Raw genomic sequence first — 26,368 nt, 5'->3', positions numbered from 1 at the left:
TTCTCACTCTCAAACTAGTTAGCCATCAGTCTCCAGCCTCCCAGCTTTTAGGATTTTCTCTTTGTCATTGCTGTCCAGCAGTTCTACTGTGACAGATCTAGGATGGCCTTTCTTTAGTTATCCTTCTAGGGGTTCTTAGAGATTTTTGAAGAAACTCAGCTATAATTTTTTTCAAATATTGCATATGGTCCATTTTCTCTCTGTCTTTTTTTTTCTTCTGGCATTGACTCATTACACATTGATGGGCCTCTCTTTATTCATTACTTTAGATTTTCATTAATCTGTGCCTCAGTTAAACCTCTTCATTAACTTTCTAGTTTCAGATATTTTATTTTATGTTCTAGAACCTGTTATATATATATTTTTTCTACTATCTTCCAATTCTCTGGTGAAACTGTCAATATTTTTATGTATTTTCTATAATTTTTTCTCTATTCTCCTAAACATATTAATTATAATTAAAGTCTCTATCTACTAACTCTGATATCTAGATTAAATCTGATTATTTTATTATTGCTTACATATTTGTCTTTAGTTTTTGTCATATTGTCTTTTGGTATACCTAATAAATTTTGTTAACAACTCAAGCGCCCATCAACCCATGAATGGACTAATAAACTGTGGTATATGTATACCAGGGTATACTATTCAGCCATAAAAAGATGGAGACTTTGTATCTTTTGTGTTTACCTGTATGGATTTGAAAACATTCTCCTTAGTCAAGTATCTCAAGGATGGAAAACCAAGCATCCAATGTACTCAGTACTTAATTTGAAACTAGTAGATTAACAACTAAAGGCCCACATGAAAGAAAAGGAAAACAATTAAACTCAAGAAGGTGGGGAGGGTAGTAGAGGGTTCAGTAGGTTCCCACCTAACAGATACAATGTAGGGGTGTATGGCACACCTCCTGTGTGTAGGACTTAACTACAATTTGGGCTTTACCCTACAAATGCAAATAATGTGACCTAATTATACCCTCATATTAATCTGAAATTGAAAAAAAAATTAGGGGTGGGAGGAATAATGAAGAAAAATAACTTTTAAAAATAGGACTAATACACATAGTTTGAAAGAGGAAGCCAAGGAAAGAGATAAAAGCACATCTTTGAATGCACAATGTACTAAAACTATTTATAATTAATGTTTTTAGTAAGAGACCTGAAGAGGAAAAAAAAATGTATTGAATTTTTATGATGAAGTTATCATGCCCCTGAGAATGCTTCCACCTCTTCATGGTAGTTGAACAAGGGTGAGTGTAGGTTGACCACTTAATAAGTCTCAGTCTACCTCTAGTTTGTTTTATCACTAGAGCCTGGCCATCTAGGTATATGCTTGTCTTCACTGGGGCCCCTCCTGCTGGTTAGTCTTTGTACTCTCTCACCACTGCAAGATGATATAAATGTTTTTGCTCCTTTTATAGATTTTTGGCTTGACTTTTTGGTTTTCTGAAATCAAAAAAAGATTCAGAATTTTGTAAGTGTTTAAAAAGAAGCTGTTCTTTGTCTGAGACCCTATAATTTTCTCCTTTTGTCTTTCCAATTTTATTTGTTGGCTGAAAGTTCACCTTCCCTGCAGATGTCCTCTGTCCTGGTAAGCCAGGATTTCAGCCCATGGCACCAATCTCCCTAAATCAATAAAATGCTCTCATTGTAAAATTGACTTCAAATCACTTCAAGTCCAGTAGTCTTAAGGGTACATATACCAGAGACTCTTCTCTTGAAATGTCTTTGTTTCCTGAGATTACATATAATTATGTTCTGGTTTTCATTTTAGCTTGTCTGGTTCTCACTTCACGGAGCTTCACGATACAGCAAACGTGCCACTGGTCTCCATTTTTGGCACTTTAGCTACATTGAGGATCCAAAGCTCTACTATTTCTCTGGCAGGAATTGCAGCCTGGAGACACCTGCACCAGAATTCTGTATCGCCTTTAGTGCTCACCAAGCAATAGTGGAGAAGAAGCAAAGGCAAATCTCCAGCTGGTTATGCCTTCCCTGCTTCTCCTCCCACAAAAGCTCCAAGCTGCCTCCTGTCCTGGAACTGACCTCTTCCCAAACTCAGATTTCAAACCATCCCCCTACCCAAGGGACTTTACACTTTTCTTCTTTTATTGACATTTTCCCCATCTAGTTTCTCTTTGATTGTTCTTAGAGGAAGGAACAACTAAAATCATTTTAGCATCTGACTAGAAAACCAATCTAGAACTCCTTCTAACTATGTTCATTAATTTTTTGTAATAATGTTACCAGTTTATACATTTATTCACATTACTCTCTATAAATAACTAAATTTCATTATCTAACAATGAAATCATCATTTTAAAATATAAAAATATAAAGTCAAATACTACTTCACAGTAGATAATAAAACAACTTTTAATTTTGTTATTGCTTTACCTCTTGAGCCAAGTTCTTAAACTGCTATCTATCCAATAAACTGCAAGAGAATGATTGTGTTTGTGTTTATTTGGGGTCAGTTGTTAAATACAATCCTTGGGCCCTTTTTACAACTAATGAATTTAAATTTGGGGGGGCTAAGACTCCATAATTCTCACTTTTCCAGGAAGATTTTGGTTCCTGTTACATTTTGAGAGCCACTACTCTGAACTCTCTTATATACACACATTTTTCTAAAATATTCATCCAAATGCAAATGCAAAAGTTATTATTAACATCATTGTCATAATTAATTTAAAATGATTAATGAACTTGACGTTAGTTTTCCTTGTTTAATTATTTGCTAATGACACTAGTTTAATTAATTGCTCATGTCAATAAATATGTAATTCCTGTTTTCACAGCTTTTCATAATCCCATCAGGAAAGCAGATCTTTCATCAATGCAAGGGATGCCCCACCTGTCACCATTTCATATTACACTGATTTGTTAATTTAATACTTTCCAGGTAGTGTTATATTCAATCCTTTTTTCAGCCTTTCATGTGACAGATTTTTTATGCCTAAATATTTCTAAAGGACTTAATACCTAGTAAGTTCTACCTAGCCTATAAACAGATATCATCTTCACTTGTGAAAAAAGACAACTTCAGTAATGCAGATGAACACATATCTATTATGGAAGAGGAAGTAGAAATATACACATGTAGAAATACACACACACACACAAACATACAACACAAAAATAATCAAGAGAGGCATTTATTTTTCATGAAATGAACACTCCTCAAAATAATAACAGTGACCCTTACTATAAGGGTAAAATAAGTAAACAACAATATGCATACATATTTAACATTTTCCCTGGGGACTCCACTCTTCAGAGGTTAATTTGTTGTTTTCAATCCTTAGAAGAAAAAAGGTCTAATTACTGTAACTTTCTATAGGCAAATGAATTGAACAGTTCATTGCTTCCAGGGTCCCTAAAAATTCTTTAGAGAAGGGAAGGGCTTTCTTCAGTGGTTCTGTTATGGTTTATTATCTCTTTCTATGAGATAGAATAAAAAAAAACAACTAAATATTTCATCTCTCATAGGGCATCCTGATATAAATGTAATTATTTGTGGGATTATTTGTTTAAACTCTTCATATCATGTATGCTTTGTTCACCTTTGTGTAACCAGTCATACCACAGTCTTTGGATAATAGAGAGTATAGTACTCAGGAACCAGATCCTGAATCTCTGCCTTTTGGGTTAGAATTTCTAGATCATTTCACTGTCACCCCTTGGTATGCCTAAATGCAACATATATTTTCTTGAAATATTTTCCTGCTGAATATAAAGTGTGTAGCAAGTATTACCTTAACTCAAAAATTTATGTGCAAAAAGACCTACCAATTCACTTTCTTTCCTTCTTTTAAATTGTCATAATTTTGGCTCTGAGTCCCTATCCCACTAGGTTGGTAGAAAATTTCTCTGTTATCTCATTGCCATTTTTACTAGGTCAAGAACCGAACTATGAACTCAGCAAAGCATTGGAAACAAATGCAGAGCCAGAGAAGAGAAATTCTAAAGGCATAAATGATTTCTGACATGTGAATAAAATGTATCTCCCCCAAAAGTTCAGCAAAGTATAACCTCACATATCTGGGAAAAACATCTGGCTTCAAGATGGCGGGCTAAGAATATGAGGGAGATTGAGAACAGATTGAATTTAGACACTGTTAAAAAGTCTGATCCTGCATTATATTAAAAGTTTAAAGCAAATCATGATTCTAGAAATAGACTGTAAAACTTTAACATGTATAGAAAAGTAAATTGAACAAATAAAATGTAATCAGGTAAATAACAGGCAGAAATTTTTTAAGGGAAGAAAAAGAATATCATGAATATAAAATACTAAATAAGATGGTAAAAATAAATTCAAATAAATTAACAAACATTAGTTGACTTTGGTTAAAGTATCTTATACCTTTGTATTTAAAATCTAGCTAAACTTTATTTACTACACAGATGCCTAAAATTGATACAGGATTATGGAAAATAAAGCAATAGAAAAAATAAAGAAAATTGTTAAGTACTATCAACAATGCTCAGAATTCAAGGCAAAGATCATTCAAAAGATGGAGGAGAGGCATTTCTTTTGGGTAAAATGAATTCACCTCGAAATAATGGTCATGATCCTTACAAAATAACTAAATCGATGAAATCCAATTAAAAAAAGACAAGTCTACTTACTGAGAGATTTTAAAATCTCTCTGTTAGATTAATGGATATGAGGTAAGTAAAACTCTAGAAGTCTTAGATATTATTAATGAACTTGATAAAATTAGCATATACCATAGAATTGTTTACACAGAAAACAGATGCCATTAGTTTTTTAAACATGTAAGAATTTTAGAATACAAAAGTGTATATCTAAGTCATTAATAAGTATGAACACATTCTGAAAAAAATAGGAGATAACTATGCATTATATGTCCTGATCAAAATGCAAGAAATATAAAAGTCAGCATCAAAGTGAAAGCCAAACATCTTATCCAATAACAATGCTATTTAATGAACCTGGGGAAAAAGTCATGGGTCAAAGAGAACAAAGTGGAAATTGTTAATATTTTAAACCAAATAACAGGTAAATACTTATATATAATCACTTGTGTGATACTGCAATTTAGAGAAAAACTTCAACCTTAAATAGTTTGATTAGGAACAAGAAACAATAAATGAGCTGAGAATATTTTCTGCTTAACATATAGAATAGATGTGAAACAATTTTGTTCCCATAGGACAACCAACAACAATAACCATTTGTAGTTAGAAAACAAATTTGAAAAACTCAGCATTTGGTCTGAGTTCAGACAGGTGGGAAATCAATCTGCACTAGATGGAGAGACTTCAGGAATGAGAAGAAACCAACTGGTTTGGGGGAAAATAACAAGATCTGTAAAAGTGTTAATTCCCCCAATAAATTGATTAATCCAACAATTATTTCACACCATGTGCTCCTTTCCAATGAATTTTACAAGGAAAACAAGACTAAAAAAAGCAAACGCAGTGGAAAATTGCTTAGTCCCATGAATTTATGTTGTGATAGGCTTCTAATATTATGATTTGAATTCCAAAGTGAACTAAAAGACCCCAAAATGCAGCTACTCTGTCCCATTTCCAATAGTGACTAGGCAGGCGCATGAAAAATTGGATGTTGAAAACATAACTGGAGAAATCAATTAAATTATAACTAAGGAACAGTATTGGTTCAATTTGACTCTAAGAAGAATCTAAATAATCAGCCCTGTCACAGAGGAAAGGATTTGTAATCTCTGAAGGAAAAAAAAAATGTGTAAAATCTCACACTCTGATATCCATCACTTTTGTCCGTACACATGGTTTAATAAAACTTTATGAGACATACAAAGATGCAAAATTTTCATTAGCTCTTCAGATATAGTTTCCTTTTGTTCTTTGAGCATATTTAATTTGAGCATATTTAAAACAGACTACTTAAAGTCTTTTCTAATAAGTCCAACGTCAGGTTATGTTCAGGGAATGTTTCTATCAATTGCTTTTTTCCCCTGAATATGAGCCACACTTCCTTGTTTCTCTGTGTATCTCATGATTTTTTGAAAACTGCATGTATAAAATAGGTCTGTTGTCATTGCTCTTTGTCCTTAGTGTTTTTCTTGTTGCTATTTCTTGTTAAATTCTTTTAAATCTTCATTTCTTTTTTAATGTATGACAACTAAAATCTGCCCAGTTGGGTTAATGGTCAGCTAATGAGTGACAAAATATTCTTAAATGCCTGAAGCAACAAATCTCCTAAATTTTTCCAAAGGTCTCTGTGTAATGTGTTTTGCAGGAGTATTACTTTAATGCTTAGGCAGGTAGTTTACAAATTTACTCTAGCCTTTAGTTTATATTTGTGCAGACCTTCAATTTCATACAGCAGTTCGAGCTTAAGGCCATCTCATAACCATGCTCACATCTTTGCATGTGCACGTAATTTTCCAGATTCCAGATATGTCAGAGTTTTTCAGTCACCTATGTTCAAATAATTCCCAAACTTTGCCTTTTAAGTTTTTGGATCTGCTTTTTGTTCATCCTACTTGCTGTTTGTCTTAATTCTTATGGCCACCTCAGGCAGCTGGGATAGTGAACAATTGTGGTTGTTTTTGACGAACAACCTCTGGGAAAATTCTGTTTACAATGGACCAGCTCAGTGTCAAGTCAAATAAAGATAACCCTTGTTAGTGGAATTGCTCGGAAAGCTGCCACTTTGATGAAATACTGACAGTTATCTAGGACTTAGGCTTTTGAGGAAATCTGATCCTGTTTTTTACCCTCTGCAGGCCAGTAGGCTGTTGGTTGACACCATTATTGTGGAGTTTGTTTTTCAAGACACCATGGAAGTGATGTAAGGAAGATACTAAGAAATTCAAAATGTATAAACCTCACTGTTCTTACCAAAATTCAGCCAATGTTCTTTAATAGACTCTCTCTAAATTGTTGACAATGTTTGGTTAATTTTCAGAATGCTGAAACATAGATGTTTAAAATTTTTTGCCATTATTATTGCTCATTTGTTGGAGGGAAGGATGGCTGGAAGTCCTTCCTGAGCCATTTCCGCTGACATACAGCAGAGTTCTTAGATTTAACACCAAAAACACAATCTATAAAATGGTAAGTTGGACTTCATCAAAATTAAATCCTTTCTATGTGGAAGACTTTAAAAAAATAACAAAACAGCTCAAATCATGGGGGAAATACTTGCACATCACATTTTTGTCAAATGACTTATATCTAGAATAAATGAAGAACTCTCAAATTTCTACATTAAAAAACAATCAAATTAGGGGCTCAGTGGGTAGGGCGCTGGCCCCATATACCAAGGGTAGTGGGTTCAAACCTGGCCCCAGCCACACTGCAACAAAAAAATAGCCAGGCATTGTAGCAGGTGCCTGTAGTCTCAGCTACTCGGGAGGTTGAGGCAAGAGAATCACCTAAGCCCGGGAGCTGGAGGTTGCTGTGAGCTGTGTGACACCATGGTACTCTACAGAGGACAATAAAGTGAGACTCTGTCTCTACAAAAAAAAAAAAAAAAAGCAATCAAATTAGAAAGTGCACAAAAAAATTGAACTGATACTTTGCCAGAGAGAACATGCAAACAAAAAATAAACACACAGGCTAGGTGTCTATAGCAGGCACCAGCCACATACACCAGAACTGGTGGGTTCAAATCTGGCCCAGGCCTGCCAAACAATGACAACTACAATCAAAAAATATACAGATGTTATGACAGGTGCCTGTAGTCCCAGCTACTCGGGAGGCTGAGGCAAGAGAATCACTTAACCCCAGGAGCTGGAGGTTGCTGTGAGCTCTGATGCCACGACACTCTACCCAGGGCAGTAGCTTGAGGCCCTGTCTTAATAAATTAATGAATAAATAAATAAAAATAAGCACACGAAAATATGTTCAATATCACAATGCACTATCACCACACAACTATCAGAATACTCAAATAAAAAACAGTGATACTTCCAAACATCAGCAATGGTGTGGAAAACCATATATCTTATACATTGCTAGAGGCAATATAAAATGTTACAGGCACTGTTTAAAAATAGTCTGGTAGCTCTTCTTAAAATAAAAAAGTGGATTTAACCATATGACCTACCAATTATATCCTGGTACAAATACGACAAAAAATGGAAAATTATTTTTGCACCAAAATTTGTACATGAATGTTCATAGCACCTTTATTGTGGTAGCCAAAATCTAGAAAATATTTAAATCTCCTTCAATGGGTGAATGGTTCCATCCATGCCACGGAGTACCACTCAGGAATAAAAAGGAGCAAACTATTGAAACATGAAATAATCGGCGTGAACCTGAAGTAGATTATGCTAAATGAGAAAACCAGTCTCAAAAGAATACAAATATATAGCATGATCCATCCATACGACATTTGAGAAATAGCAAAATTACAGAGATTCAAAGCAGGTTAGTGATTGCTGGTGGTTAGACTAGGGAGGCCAGAATCAGTGTGGCTGTAAAGAAGCAGAATGAAAGAGTCTTGTGATACTATTATGTTGGTTGTTACCTAAAGCTATGCATGTGATAGAATTGCATAGAGCTATACCCCCTCCCCTTATAAAACTAGGTGCATTACATATAACTGGTGAAATCTGAATAGGTCTATTAATTGTACCAGTGACAGTGATGAAAAATTACAAATAAAAGTCCAGGCACAGTTGCTCATGCCTGTAATCCAAGCACTTTGGGAGGCCAAGGCTAGTGGATGGATTGCTTGAGCTCGGGATTTTCAGGCAGCCTGAGCAAGAGTGAGACCCCTCCCCCATCTCTACTAAAAAATAGGAAAACCAGCTGGGCATTGTACCTGGTGCCATAGTTCCAGTTACTGGGGAGACTGAGGCAAGAGGATTGCCTGAGCCAAAGAGATTGAGGTTGCTGTCAGTTGTGATGGTACCAGGACACTATATGCAGAGGGACAGAGTGAGACTCTGTCTCCAAAAAACAAACAACAAACAAAACAAAGAAAAGTTACAAATAAAATATCAACCATTCAAATTAAGTAATGCGTTTAAAGAACAATGTATTACGACTGAGATGATAACTGCTAGTTACCTATTAAATATTCATTTCTCTTCTCTAGTACCAGACTCTGATTTTAATCCAGTCGCTAATGTGACCAGCTTAGAAATTACATCCTTCTCAGTCTCTTGAGTGTTGGATGGCTAATGCAAAGCAAGAAGAATTTGTGAGTTGTCACTTCTGATAAAATTATTTTTTGCTCTACTACTCTCCCTTATTTTTTTTTTTTAATTTTTCCTGTATCTGAGAAAGATGTGATGTCTGGATCTTTAATAGTAATCTTGGAAATATGGGGAAAAACCAAGAGAAAACCAAGAACTTCTCTTTTCTACCTTCAAATTGCTGGAACAATGCCGGCAACTCTTTTAGTTTAGATTTCTAATATCTTTCATGTGTTTAATCTGCTATAAATAAATCTCTCTTACTAGTAGCAATTCCTAACTGAAACACTGGCCAAGAAGGTTTATTCATGTATTGTAAAGAGAGCAACATGAGAAATTATATCATGGTAATTATCTTTGTTAAAATATTAAAGAAGAAAAGTTACATGATTATTTTAATGGCTACTGGTAAAAAATTTATAAAATCTGACATCCATTCATTGCAACAACTCAAACAATAAGAAATAGAAAATACTTTCTTAATCAATTAAAAACCATGTGATAAAACTGATGCAGATATCATATTTAATAATAAAATATTAGGGCTGGGCACAGTGGCTCATGCCTGTAATCCCAGCACTCTGGGAGGCCAAGGCGGATGGATTGCCTGAACTCACAGGTTTGGGACCAACTGAGCCAGAGCAAGACATCATCTCTAAAAATAGCCGGTGCTGTGTCAGGCACCTATAGTCCCAGCTACTTTGGAGGCTAAGGCAAGAGAATCACTTGAGCCTAAGAGTCTGAGGTTGCTGTGAGCTACGACACCACAGCACTCTACCAAGGGGCAATAAAGTGAGACTCTGTCTCAAAAAAAAAAAAAAAAATTAGAAAAATGCCCAGTAATGTCCTAAATGGTATGTAATATTTATAATTACTACTATTATTGAACAATAAACTAGTGATTTAAGCTGAAAAAAGGAAAGAAAAAAATAGCTCAAAGATTAGAAAGAGATTATCTAAGAATCATCTTTCAGAGAAATAAACTAGTAAGCAATGGAAATAAAAGAACTTAGCAAATTTAACTAAATGAAATTCCCTATGCAAAAATCAATTTTTTCCCATTCTTCCTCAACAAAAAAATTAAAATAGAAAATAAGAACCTGTTTACAGTAGTTACAAAAATATACAATTTCTGGTTAAAAACAACCAACTAAAAAATTCAAGATGTTTATAAGGAAAATGCTAAAAGTTATTTAATGATATAAGCAGACATAAATATCCAGAGGACTATACTACATTCACCAATGAAACTATTCAATGTTATGAAAACGTTCAGTCATTTTTAAGTATTTTAATCAAGAAAATAGATATAAAACAAAAATAAGATTTTGTTTTTACCACTCTGTAAAACTGAAAAAAAAATCTGGCAATAAAAGTTTTCAGTACGAATGTGGAGAACAGGCTCCTTATTAAACCGCTTTGAGGATACGACTATGTATATTGATTTACTTGTGTTATTCAGAAATTTAAAAGTACAATTCAAAATAAATTTTCAGAGCCTGTGACCTTGCAGTTCTATTTCTAGGCATCTGTGCCTGAAGGCAAAAGAATGTTCACTGCAGCATTATTTGGATTGTCAAAACACTGAAAACCAAGTTATTGTCTTTCAAAAAGACATTTAAATCAACCATTGAATATACATTTTATGCAATAATGTCTGCGAATTAAAATACATAATCCACAGCACTTAACACAGTCAATTCTAAAAAGCACATATTATAGAACTCATAGAAGAAGATGCCATGGAAATAAAAACACAACACACACATGAAATAACTTACAATAGCACTCGTACACACTAGCCGAAGGTTAAACTAACTTTGGAAAAATGAACAGAAGACATAGAGTAATTACTTCAGGAGAACGGAAGAGAATACTAGGATTGAGGATGGGGTCGCTAAGGCTACTTTAGATCTAATTTGGACATTTTTGAAAAATGTAAAAGAAAATTAGGATCATGTGTTGTGCAGTTAGAAATGGATTTAAAGGATCTGGTATTTATTATGTAAACAGACTGCTGTGAATTAAAATAAAATCTTAGGTTTCCCCTAACGGTTGGCTGGCTGGTCCCCCCTTGGCTAAGAAGATCCCTACAACTGAGTTGCTGGCTGTGAGAAAGGAAAACAGAGAGGCCTGTTCATGCCCCTCCCCTTCTTTGGGATGTTCTTGTGGCTCACTACAGGCCTAAGGAGACCTACCTTACCTGCAGGTCCTCAGTATACAAAACAAACCACTTGAGTCTGTCAGGCACTTTGTCTCTAATTAGCATACCCTTTCTCCTTCCTTTTCACTGACTCCTGATCTTTCAGATGGAGCCTAACTCTTTTAGCCAATTGTCAGCTAATGGGCTAAAAACCTACCTATAACCTGTAAGGTGGGCCCTTCCAGATGTCCCACTTTTTTGGACCAAACCAATGTATGTTTTCCATGTATTGATTTAGGACCTCACCTGTAATACCTGTCTCCCTAAAATGTAGAAAACCAAACTGTAACCCCGGTAACACCACCAGCCACTTGTTCAAGGTTTCTTGGGTGCGGCTCCAGGTCCTAGTCCTCAAAAGTGGTTCAGAATAAACCTCCTTAAATTTTTACTGACCATGGCTTCTTTTCCATTGACACTTTGATGGTGTTCAACCAAACAGTAAAGCAAAATTTTGGCTCATGCTGAAGTAACACAAGTATACTTTACCAGAGATGTGGCACCAGGGCACACCTATAGGCCTAAGTCACCAAACAATGTACTAAGTGCTATCATCAGTTAGGAATCGAGAAGAAGTTGCTGATTTTCTCTTAAGAAATATGAAGAGGTGAATTTGAGTTTTCAATTTGAAGGGCAAATTGGAATTTGCAAGTCAAGTGGACCAGAGTCAGCAGAATGTCTGCAGGCAAGTTGAGCAGCCTGTATAAAGGATTTGTTGCCCCCATGGGGTGTGACCGCGTCAAAGCTGAGTGAGACTGAAGACTTGCATGTGTCTGTGGAGGGAAGGGCTGCAGGCGCTGTAGAGTGGACAGAGGGCCGAGATAAAAATCCGGGCTAGACGGTGGGCCTTTTATGCAGTAGAAATGCATATGCTACTTTCCTGTCTCTAAGCCTACCCCAATTTCCACTTACTCTGCCTATTCTTAAATTTTGAATTCAAATCTCATAATGTCTTTCTCAACTACCCTGATTTATTTTGTGTTTTCTTTTTCAGAATGCTTTTAACGCAAATAGTCTGTATTATCCATCATTCTGATACATAAGCACCTTCATTCTGGCAAGTTCTTATATTGCTTCAGATATCTTGACTGGAAAAAGACGGGGGGAAGAGAGGAAAGAAGGAAGGAAGGAAGGAAGGAAGCCAATTCCATTGGGTTATATATTAGTCTTATATCCTAAAATTAGTAAATAAGGTGTTAGGAACATAATGGATGCCCATATTTTCCGAGTTGAACTAAGAAGAAAGTAATACTTTCTAGGCATTCCAACAAAAATCAATCATTAATATAGCAACAATGCTATACAGAGTAAGGGACTCAGGAGTGATTCATTTTGGTCCCCATTTTATTTATTACTTAGCTCCGGCTCTTGGAAAGGTTGTTTGGCTTCTTTGGGACTCTTATCATCTGTAAAGTAGGGTTGAAAAGAAGACACTTAACATTTGTTTGGTGTTTGCTATCTATATATTAACTATATTGCTAAGGTTTTTTAAACCCTGGTAACAGGTACAAATGTCCACCTTGACACCTACATAAAGTAACTATTATATGTCTTTAGTTTTCTAAATCAAAGCAAATCAAATTGGGCTGAACCCTCCATCTGCCAAGGTTTATGTAAAAACATTCTCAATGGTCCCCTGACCCCTGACTATTGGAATTGATATGAAATTTATACAAGCTAGGTTTGTACAATTTACTTACTTTAGGGAAGTAAGTCATTTTATATGTTCATTGTTCAATTTTGGAGGCCCATTCAGAGGCAAGTGGCTTTGTAGCTCCTGACATTTATTCCCCTTCATTCTCGTGACAAATTTAGCATCAAGCTGGCACTCTGCTTTCAGCCACTAGTTCTAAACAGAGATAAAGGGATTTGGTTCCCCAAGGAACATTCAGCAATGATGGAGACATTTTTAGTTGTTATAAGTTGAGCAGGAGATGCTAACGGCATCTAGTGGAGAGAGGTTAGGGATGCTGCAACCCCCACCCCCAACCCCACCCCACATTACCGGTAACAGATCCAGCAAAAAGAATTATCTGGCCCAATAAATCAGTAGGGACATGGTCGAGAAATTATTCTCAGCTATCTGAATACTGCCAACAGACTCATAGAAATTTTGCTGTTTACAGAGAAAGGAAGAGTGTGACAAGAACTTGTCGGATTGCAGAACCTGCTGCAGACACATGAATCCAACTATCTTGTTCCTCTTCCTCAGAACGCACCAGCTTCCCTCTGTCCACCCTACTCGGCCGAAATTACAGCTGTCTTTCAAACAACAGTTTAGTTCTTTCAAATGAAGACTGGTTTGAGATTTTCTTAGAATAAATGTTGAACCCCCAAGACAGTGGTTAATTACTTCTGGAGCAAACAAACCCAGAGAACAGCAGACAGGCTGTCCTTCCTTTCACAGGAAAAACAAGATAGGAATTCATATCTCATTAGATGATCCTGTAACATTTTCCAAAATAGAAAACTGAGCCCTGGGAGACGTAAAGCCACTTATCTAAGAACAGTATTATTAAAGAGCTAAGGCCATAAATGAAACCTAATCTTAGCAGGCGGATACTATCTTTTCTTCTGTAAGGAAAGATCATATTTGACTATGCAGTTGATAGATGCCTTAAGTCACTTTCAAAGTCACTTCATCCAGGCAAATTTAAAACAGATGATAGATAATGCACGTTCCCTTGTAACACATGTTTTTATTTTAAAATATTTTAGTGAAATATAATATACACACTAAAAAGTGCAGATATCGAATATGTATAGTTTGACGAATTGTTACAAATTGAGCCTACGTAATTGGTTACCTACGTAACCAGTAAGCATATCAAGAAACAGAACATTACCAGAAGCCCCCCTGGCTCCTTTCCCTTCCCCAGTGTGACACAGTTTTTCATATTGAGGTCCTCCGCAGGCTCCTCTGAGGAGTCCACTACATACCAACAATACCAAATTCTATTCCTCGTATTTTTTTTTTTTTTTTGTAGAGACAGCGTCTCACTGTACCGCCCTCGGGTAGAGTGCCGTGGCGTCACACGGCTCACAGCAACCTCTAAGTCTTGGGCTTACGCGATTCTCTTGCCTCAGCCTCCCGAGTAGCTGGGACTACAGGCGCGTGCCGCAACGCCTGGCTATTTTTTTGTTGCAGTTTGGCCGGGGCTGGGTTTGAACCCGCCACCCTCGGCATATGGGGCCGGCGCCCTACTCATTGAGCCACAGGCGCCGCCCTATTCCTCGTATTTTTTAATCTTTCTCTTCCTTTTCTCTCTCTTCCTCTCTACCTCTCTTTCTCCCTTTTGTATTCCTCTTGGCTACTATGAGTTCACTAAATATTTTTCTTTATTAACTTTAATAAATCAGGTCAAATATAAAAGAGAGCAGGCCCTGAAGTAGAACTATTTGAAACACAGCGAAAATCTTGCAATGTTATGCCACTATCATAGTAATACTAATTGTTCTTTTAAATTCATTACCACTAACTACCTGGGTTTTACAGAAATTGGCATGTGACTGGGTGAAAACCATGTAGACTGCCAAAAACAGTAAGCTGAGGAGTGGTAGCTGGACTTGAAAAAGAAAAAAAATATAAAAAGGGAAAACAAAACAACTCAAAAAGCACATCCCTCCTGGGTTCTTCTTTCTTCTATATTACTCTGAGTGAGTTTAACATTGAAAATCAAGAGCTTAACAAATTCAAATATTCCATGGGATCAATTTTCCCCTCATGTAGTAAAGCATAATAAGTTTTAACAAATAGTATGCTATTTAAATTATAGATTATATGAGCTTCTTTTTTAATGATGAGATAGAAATGGAAGAAATGGGAGTAACACCTGTTTTATAAATTAATTATATTGCATCAGAGGTTATGGTAGACAGCTGTTGCGTTTTGCAGAGTGACTTTACTAACGGAGACACCCAAATCTGGGGAATAATAAGCCATATGAAATTGGAGGCTTTTTGTTTTATAAAAAATACAGTGTTATTTCTAAGTCATTTAGCTAACTGAAGAGCCCTGCCGATCAGTGGCCTTGCTGCCTGCTCCAAGGATCAGAATAAGAGCACATATAGAATTAGCACATGAACTGCTTTAGTACAAATGGTCGCTGCTACAATATTTGAAAATAGTTGCAAATAAAGATTCCTAAGATCATCACCTGTCAATTTGTTTAGTATACCCATCCTCAAAGTTAATGTGAAATATGAATCTTAATAAAATTTGTACATATTTGGGTTACTCAAGTTCTATTAAATGAAATAGTTCTGTAAAAATCTGGGAGTATCACTAAACTTACTAAGGCCTGCTGAACCATACCAACAAACAGGCTGTTTTTCAGTTGATTTAGTTTCTAAGTGCATCTTATCATAGCATAATCTACTTAATGAACCTGATTGTGCCTGACTGGACCATTAAGGTGGCCCCAAACTGCCCAGATTGGGATTTTAGGTCTTTTCTTATTGCAAAGGCAAAGTTAGTTTCTTGTATGTTTGTTTGTTTACAAACATCAAAATGTCTGTGCTCTTAGAGCACAATAGTTGTCCCGAATAGATTTATAAATTATAAATTACTCTGCTTTACAATTATTAATCCATTATAATTAAATATTATTTTCTAGTATTTTCTTGTTTCAACTGGAATTTTGATTAGCTGCTCAACTGCTGTTTTAATATAGGATAAAATTCAACATTTATTCTTGTCATTCTTAGAAGAAACAAAACTTTTAAAATAGTTTATAGGTATCTCATTACACAACCATATATTTTTAAATAATATGAACAATAAGAATTATATATTAATAATTATATAATTTCTTTGAAATAATTTTTAGTTCTCAGCTTGAAATGTGTGAATATTTCAAAGACAATACAATACATTTAAGGTAATACGATTTAAATTCAGTTTTCAAGGAAATACGAAAAAGTTTTCAGCGAGGCAAAAATTGAGAGTATGTATGCAAAAGTATCTTGAGAGAGCTTAAAATTAATGCTGAGCCTCCGTATTTGCCCTGCGGTTTTGGCTCCTGTCCCAGCTCCAACTACAATTTCACAATCACAGTATTATCTGTCTTTACCACCTCACAGTGGGAATTAACTTTCCAGCTATCCAGCCAGTGACATTGGAAAACCCCGAGAAAACAGGATAAATACACAAATGCTGGAGTTAAGAAGGGCCATCGGGAAAGTTGCTGAGCCCAGCCTGCGTTGGGAAAGGGATGAAGAGACACCTGGGCATGGGTCTCTAGGGTAGTGAGAGACAGTATTTGCAACATTCCAGTTTAATGGATTTAATAATTTTGCCTAAGGATGCTCCAGAGGAGGTGGCTTCTCCATGGCACACTGTATAAATGCATTAGCAGCACCTAACAAATTATCTTGTCTAGAAGTTATTCATAGAATGGGTTTTAGATGAGTCCTTGATCCAGGAATGAAGAAAATAAGAGTGTAAGATTCATACAGTTTGGATCTTCGTTAATGACATACTTTGAAAAGTGTCATCTCTATTGTGTCCCCTTTCTTTCATTTTGGCTCCGGGAATTAAATTTGATTTGCATATATGACATGTCATCTAAGTCAAATGCTTTAAATAAAAGTGGATTTATTCCAATTACTCATTCCTGTCCATTTTCCAAATAACATTAACTTAGAAATTTGTAGCCATATGCATATGTGTATGAATTCTAACTACCTAATTCCTCCTTTCATTCTATAGTATTACTTGCACTAAATGGAATAATTCTTACATTTCTACTGTTATACTATTGCTTATACTGAAAAGAGAAATCTGAAGTGGTTTTAATTCCCCCTTTCACCTTTTTTATTTGGCATTTGTCTGTGTATAAAAATAGAAGCTCTTTCTGTTTTATTTGAATAATAATCTTTGCATTTTCTGCTTCATGAATATTTTTCTCATAATCTTTATTAAACAAATTTCCATGTTAAAATTCAGTTTAGTTATTTTGCTTACATTTCACAGTCCTTTTAAGACTTCTTTCTTGAAAATGCATTTGGCTCACCAAAGTTAATGAAAGACTTCATTACAGGCATTTGCAGAAGCATGTGTAAATCATGAGACATAATGAAAATATGTTTCACAAATACATTCACAATTAATTTAATGACATGACAAGTTAGCTCACATCAGATGCCTATGCATTATGAATAATTAACATTGCTCCTCTATTAAAAATATAATTTTAACAAAAATAGTTTCTAGCTAGGATTTACATGAATATATTAATATGCTATAACTATTTTTCTTGTTGAAATTTAAGCTTTTTTTCTGCCTAACCTTATAGGAAGACATAATAGGTCATCACCCTACAGCCCAGCATCGACATAGCTGGAACACAGTTATCTAACAGAATCCTCCCCCAGAGCATCTCTGACGATTGTTATTGCTGAAATCAAGCAGTTGGTGGCACTCTCCTCCACCAAACTCTCCAATCGGCTTGTACTTGAGGGATATTTGTGAGCAAGAATGGATAGGAAAAGGGTTGCATGAATTTCTTCTCTGGATTTTCACCTGCGTTAAAATAAAACAGGAATTGGTCATTTTTCTCTTTATTCTTAACCTTTGCAATGAGGTTCTTTTGAAATTCTTTCTTAAGTGATTCACACTCTTCTTGATTATGCTACTTCTCAAATTGGACTTTGGTGTTAATCTGTTATTTTCTTTCCTTGTCTTTATGTCAGCAAACCCTATGTCTTTTCTAAGAACATAAAATTCACTTAGTTATGATGATGGGCTGCTTGTATCCCATCAAAGAATGGCTGTCTTGTATTTGATTTGTTCATACAAAGCAAAATTCCCTTTATTGTCATTGTCCTCGTCTTCTTCTCTTCTTCCTTCTCTTCCTCCTCTTTCCCTTCTTCTCCTCCTCTTCCTCCTCCTTCTCCCCTCTCCTCTTCTTTTCCTTTTTTGCTTAATCATTTCTTCCTTCCTTTTTTATTCTCTTAAGCGAAGCAGTTCTGTGGTAGGCTGAATAACGATCACCTAAATATTTCTGCTCCCTAATCCTTGGAATTGTGAATGTTAGCATGCAAGGCCAAAGGGTCTTTACAGATGGGATTAAATTAAGGTTCCTGAAATGGAGAGTTGATACTGGATTATTCAGGTGTATCCATTATAATCAAAACAGTCCTTATAAGAGGGAGTCAGGGGGAGGCCCAGCCAGAGGAGCAGTTGATATGATGATTGGAACAGAGACTGGAGTGATGTGTTCTAAAGACATAGAGAAGAGACCACAAGCCAAGGAATACAGCCAGCCACAAGAAAAAGATTTAGTACATGGATTGGCCCTTCAGATTCTCCAAAGGAATCAGCCCTTCTGATGACGTGACTGTGAAAGTGATGTCAGACTTCTGACCTCCAGATCAAGAAGCAAATACATTTGTGCTGTTTTAAACCACAGAGGTTGTAGAAATTTGTTACAGCAGCAATGTCAACTTGATGCTTCATTCAAAGAGGAAAATAAATCAAATAAATCTAGTATCTGGTATTATTACACATACTGGTTTTTGTTGTAAAAAAAAAAATCAAAAACTCAGCCTTGAACACTTAATGAAAATTTTTCTAGCCAAGTAGAAAGTTCAATCCAGCACAGAATCCAGGCAGGCTCTTGGCAGGAGTTCTGGGAGGATAAGGAGGGGTTTTAAAGGAGAAATACTGTGAGCTACAGCTGCCCCCTGTAAGGAAAGCGACATCTCTGAGTGGTGTAGACTGGCTGCCTGTAATCCATGGACTGGCTGGCAGTGGTCTGCTGAGAAAGTGTTGACCTGCCTGGGGCAGACAGCCTCCAGCTTCAACCAACATGATGTTTTGTTCCTTTAGTGTTCTTGTACCTGGATGTCTAAATCTCTAAAAGACCAGGCAAAATTTCCTCTGTTACCCCCTCAAATGGGGTTTTCGGCCCTTGTGTGTTTTCTTCTTCACCTTCAGGATTGCCCATGATTCTTATGTTTGACCATTTTATATAATCCCATGTTTCTTACAGGCTTTGTTCATTCCTCTTTATTTCTTCTTTATTTCTGACTGAGTTAATTCAAAAGAGTTGTCTGGTCTAGTCCATTCTTAAATTTTTCTACTGTGTTTTGTATTTCATCGAGCTTCCTTGCAATTCATACTTGGAATTCTATACATAATTTTAATATTTCATTTTAGTCGGAATCTATTCCTAGAGAGGAGGTGTGCCCCTTTAGGGGTGTCCCTTCACTCTGATTTTTCATACTTCCCGGGTTCTTGACGGATTCCTTCTCATCTGGACCAGCTGTTTTGGATTTTTCTTTTGTCTAGATGAGCTTTCCCCGCTTGTAAGGGTGTATCTGTTACATATGTTGGGTAAAAACCTTTGGCTTTGCTTGTGGGTTCTTTGACCGGATGGCTTGGTTAGGTATCCTCAGTGTGGTGGTTTTCTGATACTTTTTTATAGGGTGTAGCAGTGCCGAGCTATGTGTGTGGGCAGATTCCCTGTCTCTCTCTGACAAGGGAGGATGGGACGTCTTTGAAAGCCTTTCTCTGTCCCCAGCTGTGTGGTCTCCTCAACAGTGTCAACAGTATTGGCATGCCCAGCTTAATCTCTGAGCCAGCAGGTGATGCTTGTGGGTAAGAATCAACCACATCCCATAGGACGAAGTTGCAAATTGGCTTCCCTGTCAGTAGGTGGCGCTTGCCAGAAGGAAGAGGCTGTAGTGTCTTTGTGACTTGTGATCAGTTCTAGCCCCTCAGCAGAAGCACTCTAATGTACCCTGTGGCAGGTGCGGCCATAGGACTTCCAGGTAAGTGCTCATCCTCAACCCCAGCAGAGGCCGGTGGGACACTGAGCCGGCTCTCGGACTCCGCAAAAGCTGGTAAGGTTGCAGTCCTGGCAGAGGTCAAATGTTCACTCGCAGGGTCTGGAGAAAGCTGCCAGGGAGGTGCTGGAGTGCCCCCGCCCAGACAGAAAGTCTGCCCGTGCAGGAGGGGCCCTCTGAGATTCGCAGTCTGGCTGTCAGGAGAGGGTTTCACTCGTTTCGTTCCTCCCCTGCTCCCTGGTTTCCTTCTGGTGTCCTGCTCCATGGTTTTCCTTCTGGTGTCTGCCAGCAGGCAGGAGCGCAGACTAGCCAATCTACCCATGATTGTGCCGTGGGCTGGAAGCTTCCCTGCCTGGGATCCAACCCTGGGCTGACAGCATAACCTTCCAGTAGCGGGAAGGGTTAGCCCTAAGTTGCTGTGGCTGCGAATCACACTGCACTCTCCAGTTTTGCCCATTACCTCTCCAGAGGTAAGGGAGCCCTCATGGGCAAAACTGGAGACTGCAGTGTGGTTCCCAGCCACAGCAACTCCTTCTTGTTCCGCTTTGCAATTTCTTCCCATGGAATCTCCGGTAGCTTCTGGTATTTTTCTCTCACAGTATTTTTCCACACCCTTGAGAAAAAATTAAGTCCTGGGGGCACAGGACCTGGCCTCCAGGCCTGTTCCTGCTTCCCTGACTGTGCTTGTCCCAAGTTGCCCATGGGGTGCTCAGGTAGGACTGATGTCCGTCTTCTTCAGGATGTCCCCTGCTCTGATGGAGCAGCTGGGCAAGCAGCACTGGGGAGGCCCAGTGATCAAGGATCTCACAGCCCAATCACCCCTTAGGCCACTGCATATCTTTATTTAGAAAGGTTTGATCCCCACTCTCTGTGGAATCTCCAGTGTGGTAGATGCACCAACAGAGGGGAAGAAGCTGTTCCTGTGAGTCCGGCTCAATTGTTTCTCTTGGCAGCCATGGGCAGGGAGGGGAAGAGGAGGAGAAGAGTCTGAATGGAGAGTGCTCGCACTCTGGTCGTCTCTGTCCCTCTCTAGAAGGCAGCCTTCCCAAAATGTCCAGACCTTGGGGACAAAGATCCCCCAAGACCCAAAGGCTCCTCTTGCACAGTCTGGGCTGAAGTTGGGAAATATATATGTGAGAACAAATAAGATGAAAACTGTTCATCTACTATTGGGAGGACAAAGGTACATTGTAGGCTGAAAAGCAATATGGCATCTATTATTTGGGTTTGAGGTTCCATGAAGGAAGCAACCCACGGGCACTGGCTTTGTTCTGGTACTTTGTTTTCAAGAAGCTCCAAGTTCACTGACAGCAGTAGCTTTTGGGCTTATGAGGGTATAAAGGCTCGCTAGCAGCCCAGGATCCTGCTGAGTGCCAGAGATGTGAGGGAGGAAGAAAGAACCCTTGCCACCTACACATCTCCCTGGACTCCAAGCCTCTCGGGGTGGATCTCTGCTGATATGTTGCTCCTTTCTGTTCTGCTCTGCAATTTCTTCCCATGGTTCTCTGGTAGCTTCTAGTATTTTTCTCTCAGAATTATTCCTGGTCTCATTTATTTCTTCGTTGTTTTCTTTTTCATCTAAAACCTTTCTTTCTTTCTGAGATGATTTGGTAGTTTATGTGTCTCATCAGCAACTTCATTTCTGTTCAAGAAAAGACATTTACTTGGCTCACAATTCTGGTGGCTTGGAGGTCAAAGATTGGGTGGCTATATCTGGTCAGCTTTTGTGAGGGCTCTTGCTATCTCACAAAGTGGCAGAGAAGCAAAAAGGCAAGAGGGTATGTCCAAAGAGAACATACAGGAAAGGCAACCATGCTCTAGTCCTGCTAGACCAAGAACTCACACGAGTATAATAACAACAATATGTTCATGAGGGCATTGTGCCATGATCCAAACACCTCCCCTAGACCCTAGCTCTCAACAATGTCATAAATGGAATCAAATTTCAACATGAGTTTTGGTGAGAACAAACTCAAACTACAGCACTTGTCCAAGTTGGGATTGTGGCACCCACTCAATCCTGCACTGATGTCAGTAACGTAAGGGGCAGATCAGGGTTTATGGAAACAGTTGGATGGAGGACAAGAGCCAACTCTGTTGGAAGAGGGGGAAGTAAAACTAAAAATAACATAACAATGGCTAACACTTATGAAATGCTATCAGTTAGGACTTCTCAAGTTCTCAGCGTGTATTAAATCATTCATTGCTTACAACCTTATTATAGCAACCTGAGATTCTGCGAGTTTATGTAACTTAGTCAAGGTCACACAGCCTGTGGCCAGGCTACATTCAAACTCAAGCCTTTGTGACTCCAACATTGGGCTCTTCCTCTGCTGCTCAACAGAATGTGCATTGAATTTTAATGTTAACTCAGTTCATTCTATCTTCATCATTTATTTACTGTGTGGCAGTTACCACTGCTGTTATTAAAAAATGGCTATAATCACACTTCTGGGGGGATTAAGTGATTATAAATGATTGTCTCACATTGGAGCAAAACTCATTTGTACATCTGAGGTCGCAAGGTTTCCTTTCTAACTTGTTCTGTCAAAATTGTTATAAGAATGTGATATCAATATAATCATGTTAAGGCTTGCTTCTTTTCTGCAATATTCTTAACATGAAATTCATTAAGTTACATTTATCTTTGTTGCCAAAACTCAAGGTTAAAAATAGCAGGATCCATCATAAATATCTTTGTTGTTATAAAAATGAAAGTTTATGCATTTGCTCAAAAAGTTATAGTTGAATTTCTAGTGAGAGTGGGAGCTGTAAATCATGTTTTATCTGATCATAAAATATTTTTCAGACAAATGTAGGCTGTATCTGAGGGATAAGCCACATCCTTACTTAGGGAGTAATACTTGTTGTTGTTTTTTTTCCCCCTTTCCTTACTTAAGGAAGGCACATTCCAAGGTAAAGGTAACATCCTATAATTGTCAGCACAAAGAAGGAATTAGAAATATCATTAAGCACGATAATAAAAAATGATAAAGGAGGAACCCATCTTCACAAAATAAAATGTCTACCCCAGGATAATGGCTTATGATAAAAGTCATGTTTCCAAATAAAGAAGAATAAAGGTGATAATAGGAACACAAGGATCATAGGATGAAATGAGACGAGAAAGTGGTTCCAAAAGGGAAGTGACTCTAATGAGTGAGGGGACCTCCTGGCACAAACAACAAGCTTAAGCTGAAGAACCTTGAACTTTTAGAAAGCAGATTGCAAGTTGAAAATAATAAAAAAGAGAAATTTCAGATCCTCTGCATCCTTCTCTCATATCATAGATTCCATTTAGTTTGGAAAATAAAGCAAAACCGAAGAGAAGGCATGTTTTGTCCACAGTCTCTACCATCTGCTGACTGGACTGTTAAGCTATCTTTTTTTTTTTTAATTCTTTTTTTTTTATTATTATTAAATCATAGCTGTGTATATTAATGAAACCATGGGGCACCATGCACTGGTTTTATATAAAATTTTAAATATTTTCATCATACTGGTTAACATAGCCTTCTTGGCATTTTCTTAGTTATTGTGTTAAGACATCCGTATTCCACATTTAGTAAGTTTCACATGTACCCTTGTAAGATGCACCATAGGTGTGGTTCCACCAATTACCCTCCCTTCGCCCATTCTCCCCCTCCCCTCCCCTCCCTTTCCCCTTTCCCATATTCTTAGGTTATAATTGGGTTATACCTTTCATATGAAAGCTATAAATTAGTTTTATAGTGAGCCAAGTACATTGGATACTTTTTCTTCCATTCTTGAGATACTTTGCTAAGAAGAATATGTTCCACCTCCATCCATGTAAACATTAAAGAGGTAAAGTTTTTTTGACTATTAGTTCTGTATTGTAAAGGGTGGTTTCTCTGATGATGTGTGTAGATAGAGAGCCAAATACCTTGTTAGGAAGAAGGCTCCAAAAAGCATTGCTTTGATGATCAAGAAAGCTTCCACTTTTAAGAAGAGCAGTTAAAACTGAATCTTGCTTATCTTAAACTAAGAAGCTGAAGTTCTAGGGTGACTGTGATACAATTACTCTATAAGAACTTGCACTTGGTTGAACATGTGAAATCTTTCTTGTGGCTTGTGATTAGTAGAAAGTATGGAAATGATTTAATAAGAATTTGAGCAGATTCTGGAAAGTTGAGAATATACTATGTACTCATCAGTGATTAACCTATTTTCTTTTTACATTGGGCAAAAATGAGTTTATTAATATAGCAAGACGAAAATGATCTTGACAGTTTTCATAGTATCTAAAAGGGAGGAAACTGTCATGTGTAAGGGTATTGATAAGAGTTTTGAGGCCATGGATAGGTAATTTTTTTAATTTTACTTTTTATTTTGAGATAATTTTTAATTCATGTACACTTGTAAGATGTAGAACAAAGATCCCTTATATCCTTTACCTACTTCCCCTAATGGTAACAACTTATAAAACTATAGTATAATGCCATCCCCCAGCCCTGGCCCAGGAGCCTGAGAGGCGCTGAGGGGCCGGAACCTCGCCCTAGCCGCTGTCCTGTCTTCCCGGACCAGAGGCTGGACATAGAGAGCAGGACACTATTCTCCCACACCCCCACCCTCAGGAAGTCAGCGAGAGACTTCTGGACCCTAAGAGGAGGACAAAAGTGGAAAACTGGCAAGTGGTTGCATGTGTTCATTCAGTCTAATCCCACCAGCAGCTGACTCATCGAAACCCTAGTCCACAGGCACAGCAATTTAAAGAGCATGAGGAAGTGAAAGGAAAATTAGGTCAAGGAAACAGATAAAAGAAATCTCACATGAGGAAGAATCAGCAGAAAACTCCTGGAAACATGAAGAACCAGTCCAGAGCAACCCCTCCAAGGGACCATAAGGTAGCTACGGCAGAGGATTCCACCTATAAAGAAATGTTACAAATGACAGAAAAGGAATTTAGAATACACATGATGAAAACAATGAAGGAAATAATGGAAACAATGAAGGAAACTGCTGATAAAGGAAAATAACCAAAAGGAAATCCAAAAACAGAATCAAATAAGAGATGAACGATACGAAGAATATAGAAAGGATATAGCAGAGCTGAAGGAACTGAATCAGTCAATTAGGGAACTTAAAGACACAATAGAAAGTATCAGCAACAGGTTAGATCATGCAGAAGAAAGAATTTCTGAGGTAGAGGATAAAGTTCTTGAGGTAATTCAGATAGTTAAAGAGGCAGAAAAGAAGAGAGAGAAAGCAGAACGTTCAATGACAGAATTATGAGACTTTATGAAGCGTTCCAACATACGAGTTATAGGAATCCCAGAAGGGGAAGAAGGAATGGAAGCCATACTAGAGAATATTATAAATGAAAATTTCCCAAATATCACCAAAGATTCTGACACACTCCTTTCAGAGGGCTATCAGACCCCAGGTCACCTCAACTCTAGCCAAGCTTCTCCAAGACACATTGTGATGAAGCTGTCCAAAGTTAAGACAAAAGAAAGGATTCTTCAAGCTGCAGGAGTAAGTGCCAGTTGACCTACAGGGGCAAATCCATCAGAGTGACTGCAGACTTCTCTAATGAAACTTTCCAAGCAAGAAGACAATGGTCATTTACCTTCGATCTACTTAAACAGAAAAATTTCCAGCCCAGAATTCTATATCCTGCTAAGCTAAGCTTTAAAATTGACGGAGAAATCAAATCATTTACGGTTATAAAAACATTGAGGAAATTGCCACAACAAGACCAGCTCTACAGGCAATACTTGAACCTATTCTACACAGTGATCATCATAATGGATCAGCAGCAAAGTAAGAACTCAGAAATTAAAGGACGGACACTAACTTCCACACTGATGCAAAAGATAAAACTAAGCAATGGACTCTCACAAAATAAGATGAATAGAATACTATCACACTTATGAATTATCTCAATAAATGTTAATGGCTTGAATTCCCCACTGAAGAGGCATAGATTGGCTGACTGGATTAAAAAACACAAGCCATCCATTTGCTATCTGCAGTAAACACATCTGGCTTCTCAAGACAAATTAAAACTCTGGGTCAAGGATTGGAAGACAATTTTTTCAGGCAAATGAAATTCAGAAGATAAGAGGAGTTGCAATCTTATTTTCAGATACATGTGGATTTAAAGAAACTAAAGTCAAAAATGACAAAGATGCTCACTTTATATTGGTCAAGGGAAAAATACAACAAGAAGATGTTTCAATTCTAAA

Source organism: Nycticebus coucang, chromosome 19 (genome assembly GCF_027406575.1).
Source record: "Nycticebus coucang isolate mNycCou1 chromosome 19, mNycCou1.pri, whole genome shotgun sequence".
NCBI lineage: Eukaryota > Metazoa > Chordata > Mammalia > Primates > Lorisidae > Nycticebus > Nycticebus coucang.
This window is presented reverse-complemented; position numbering follows the sequence as displayed.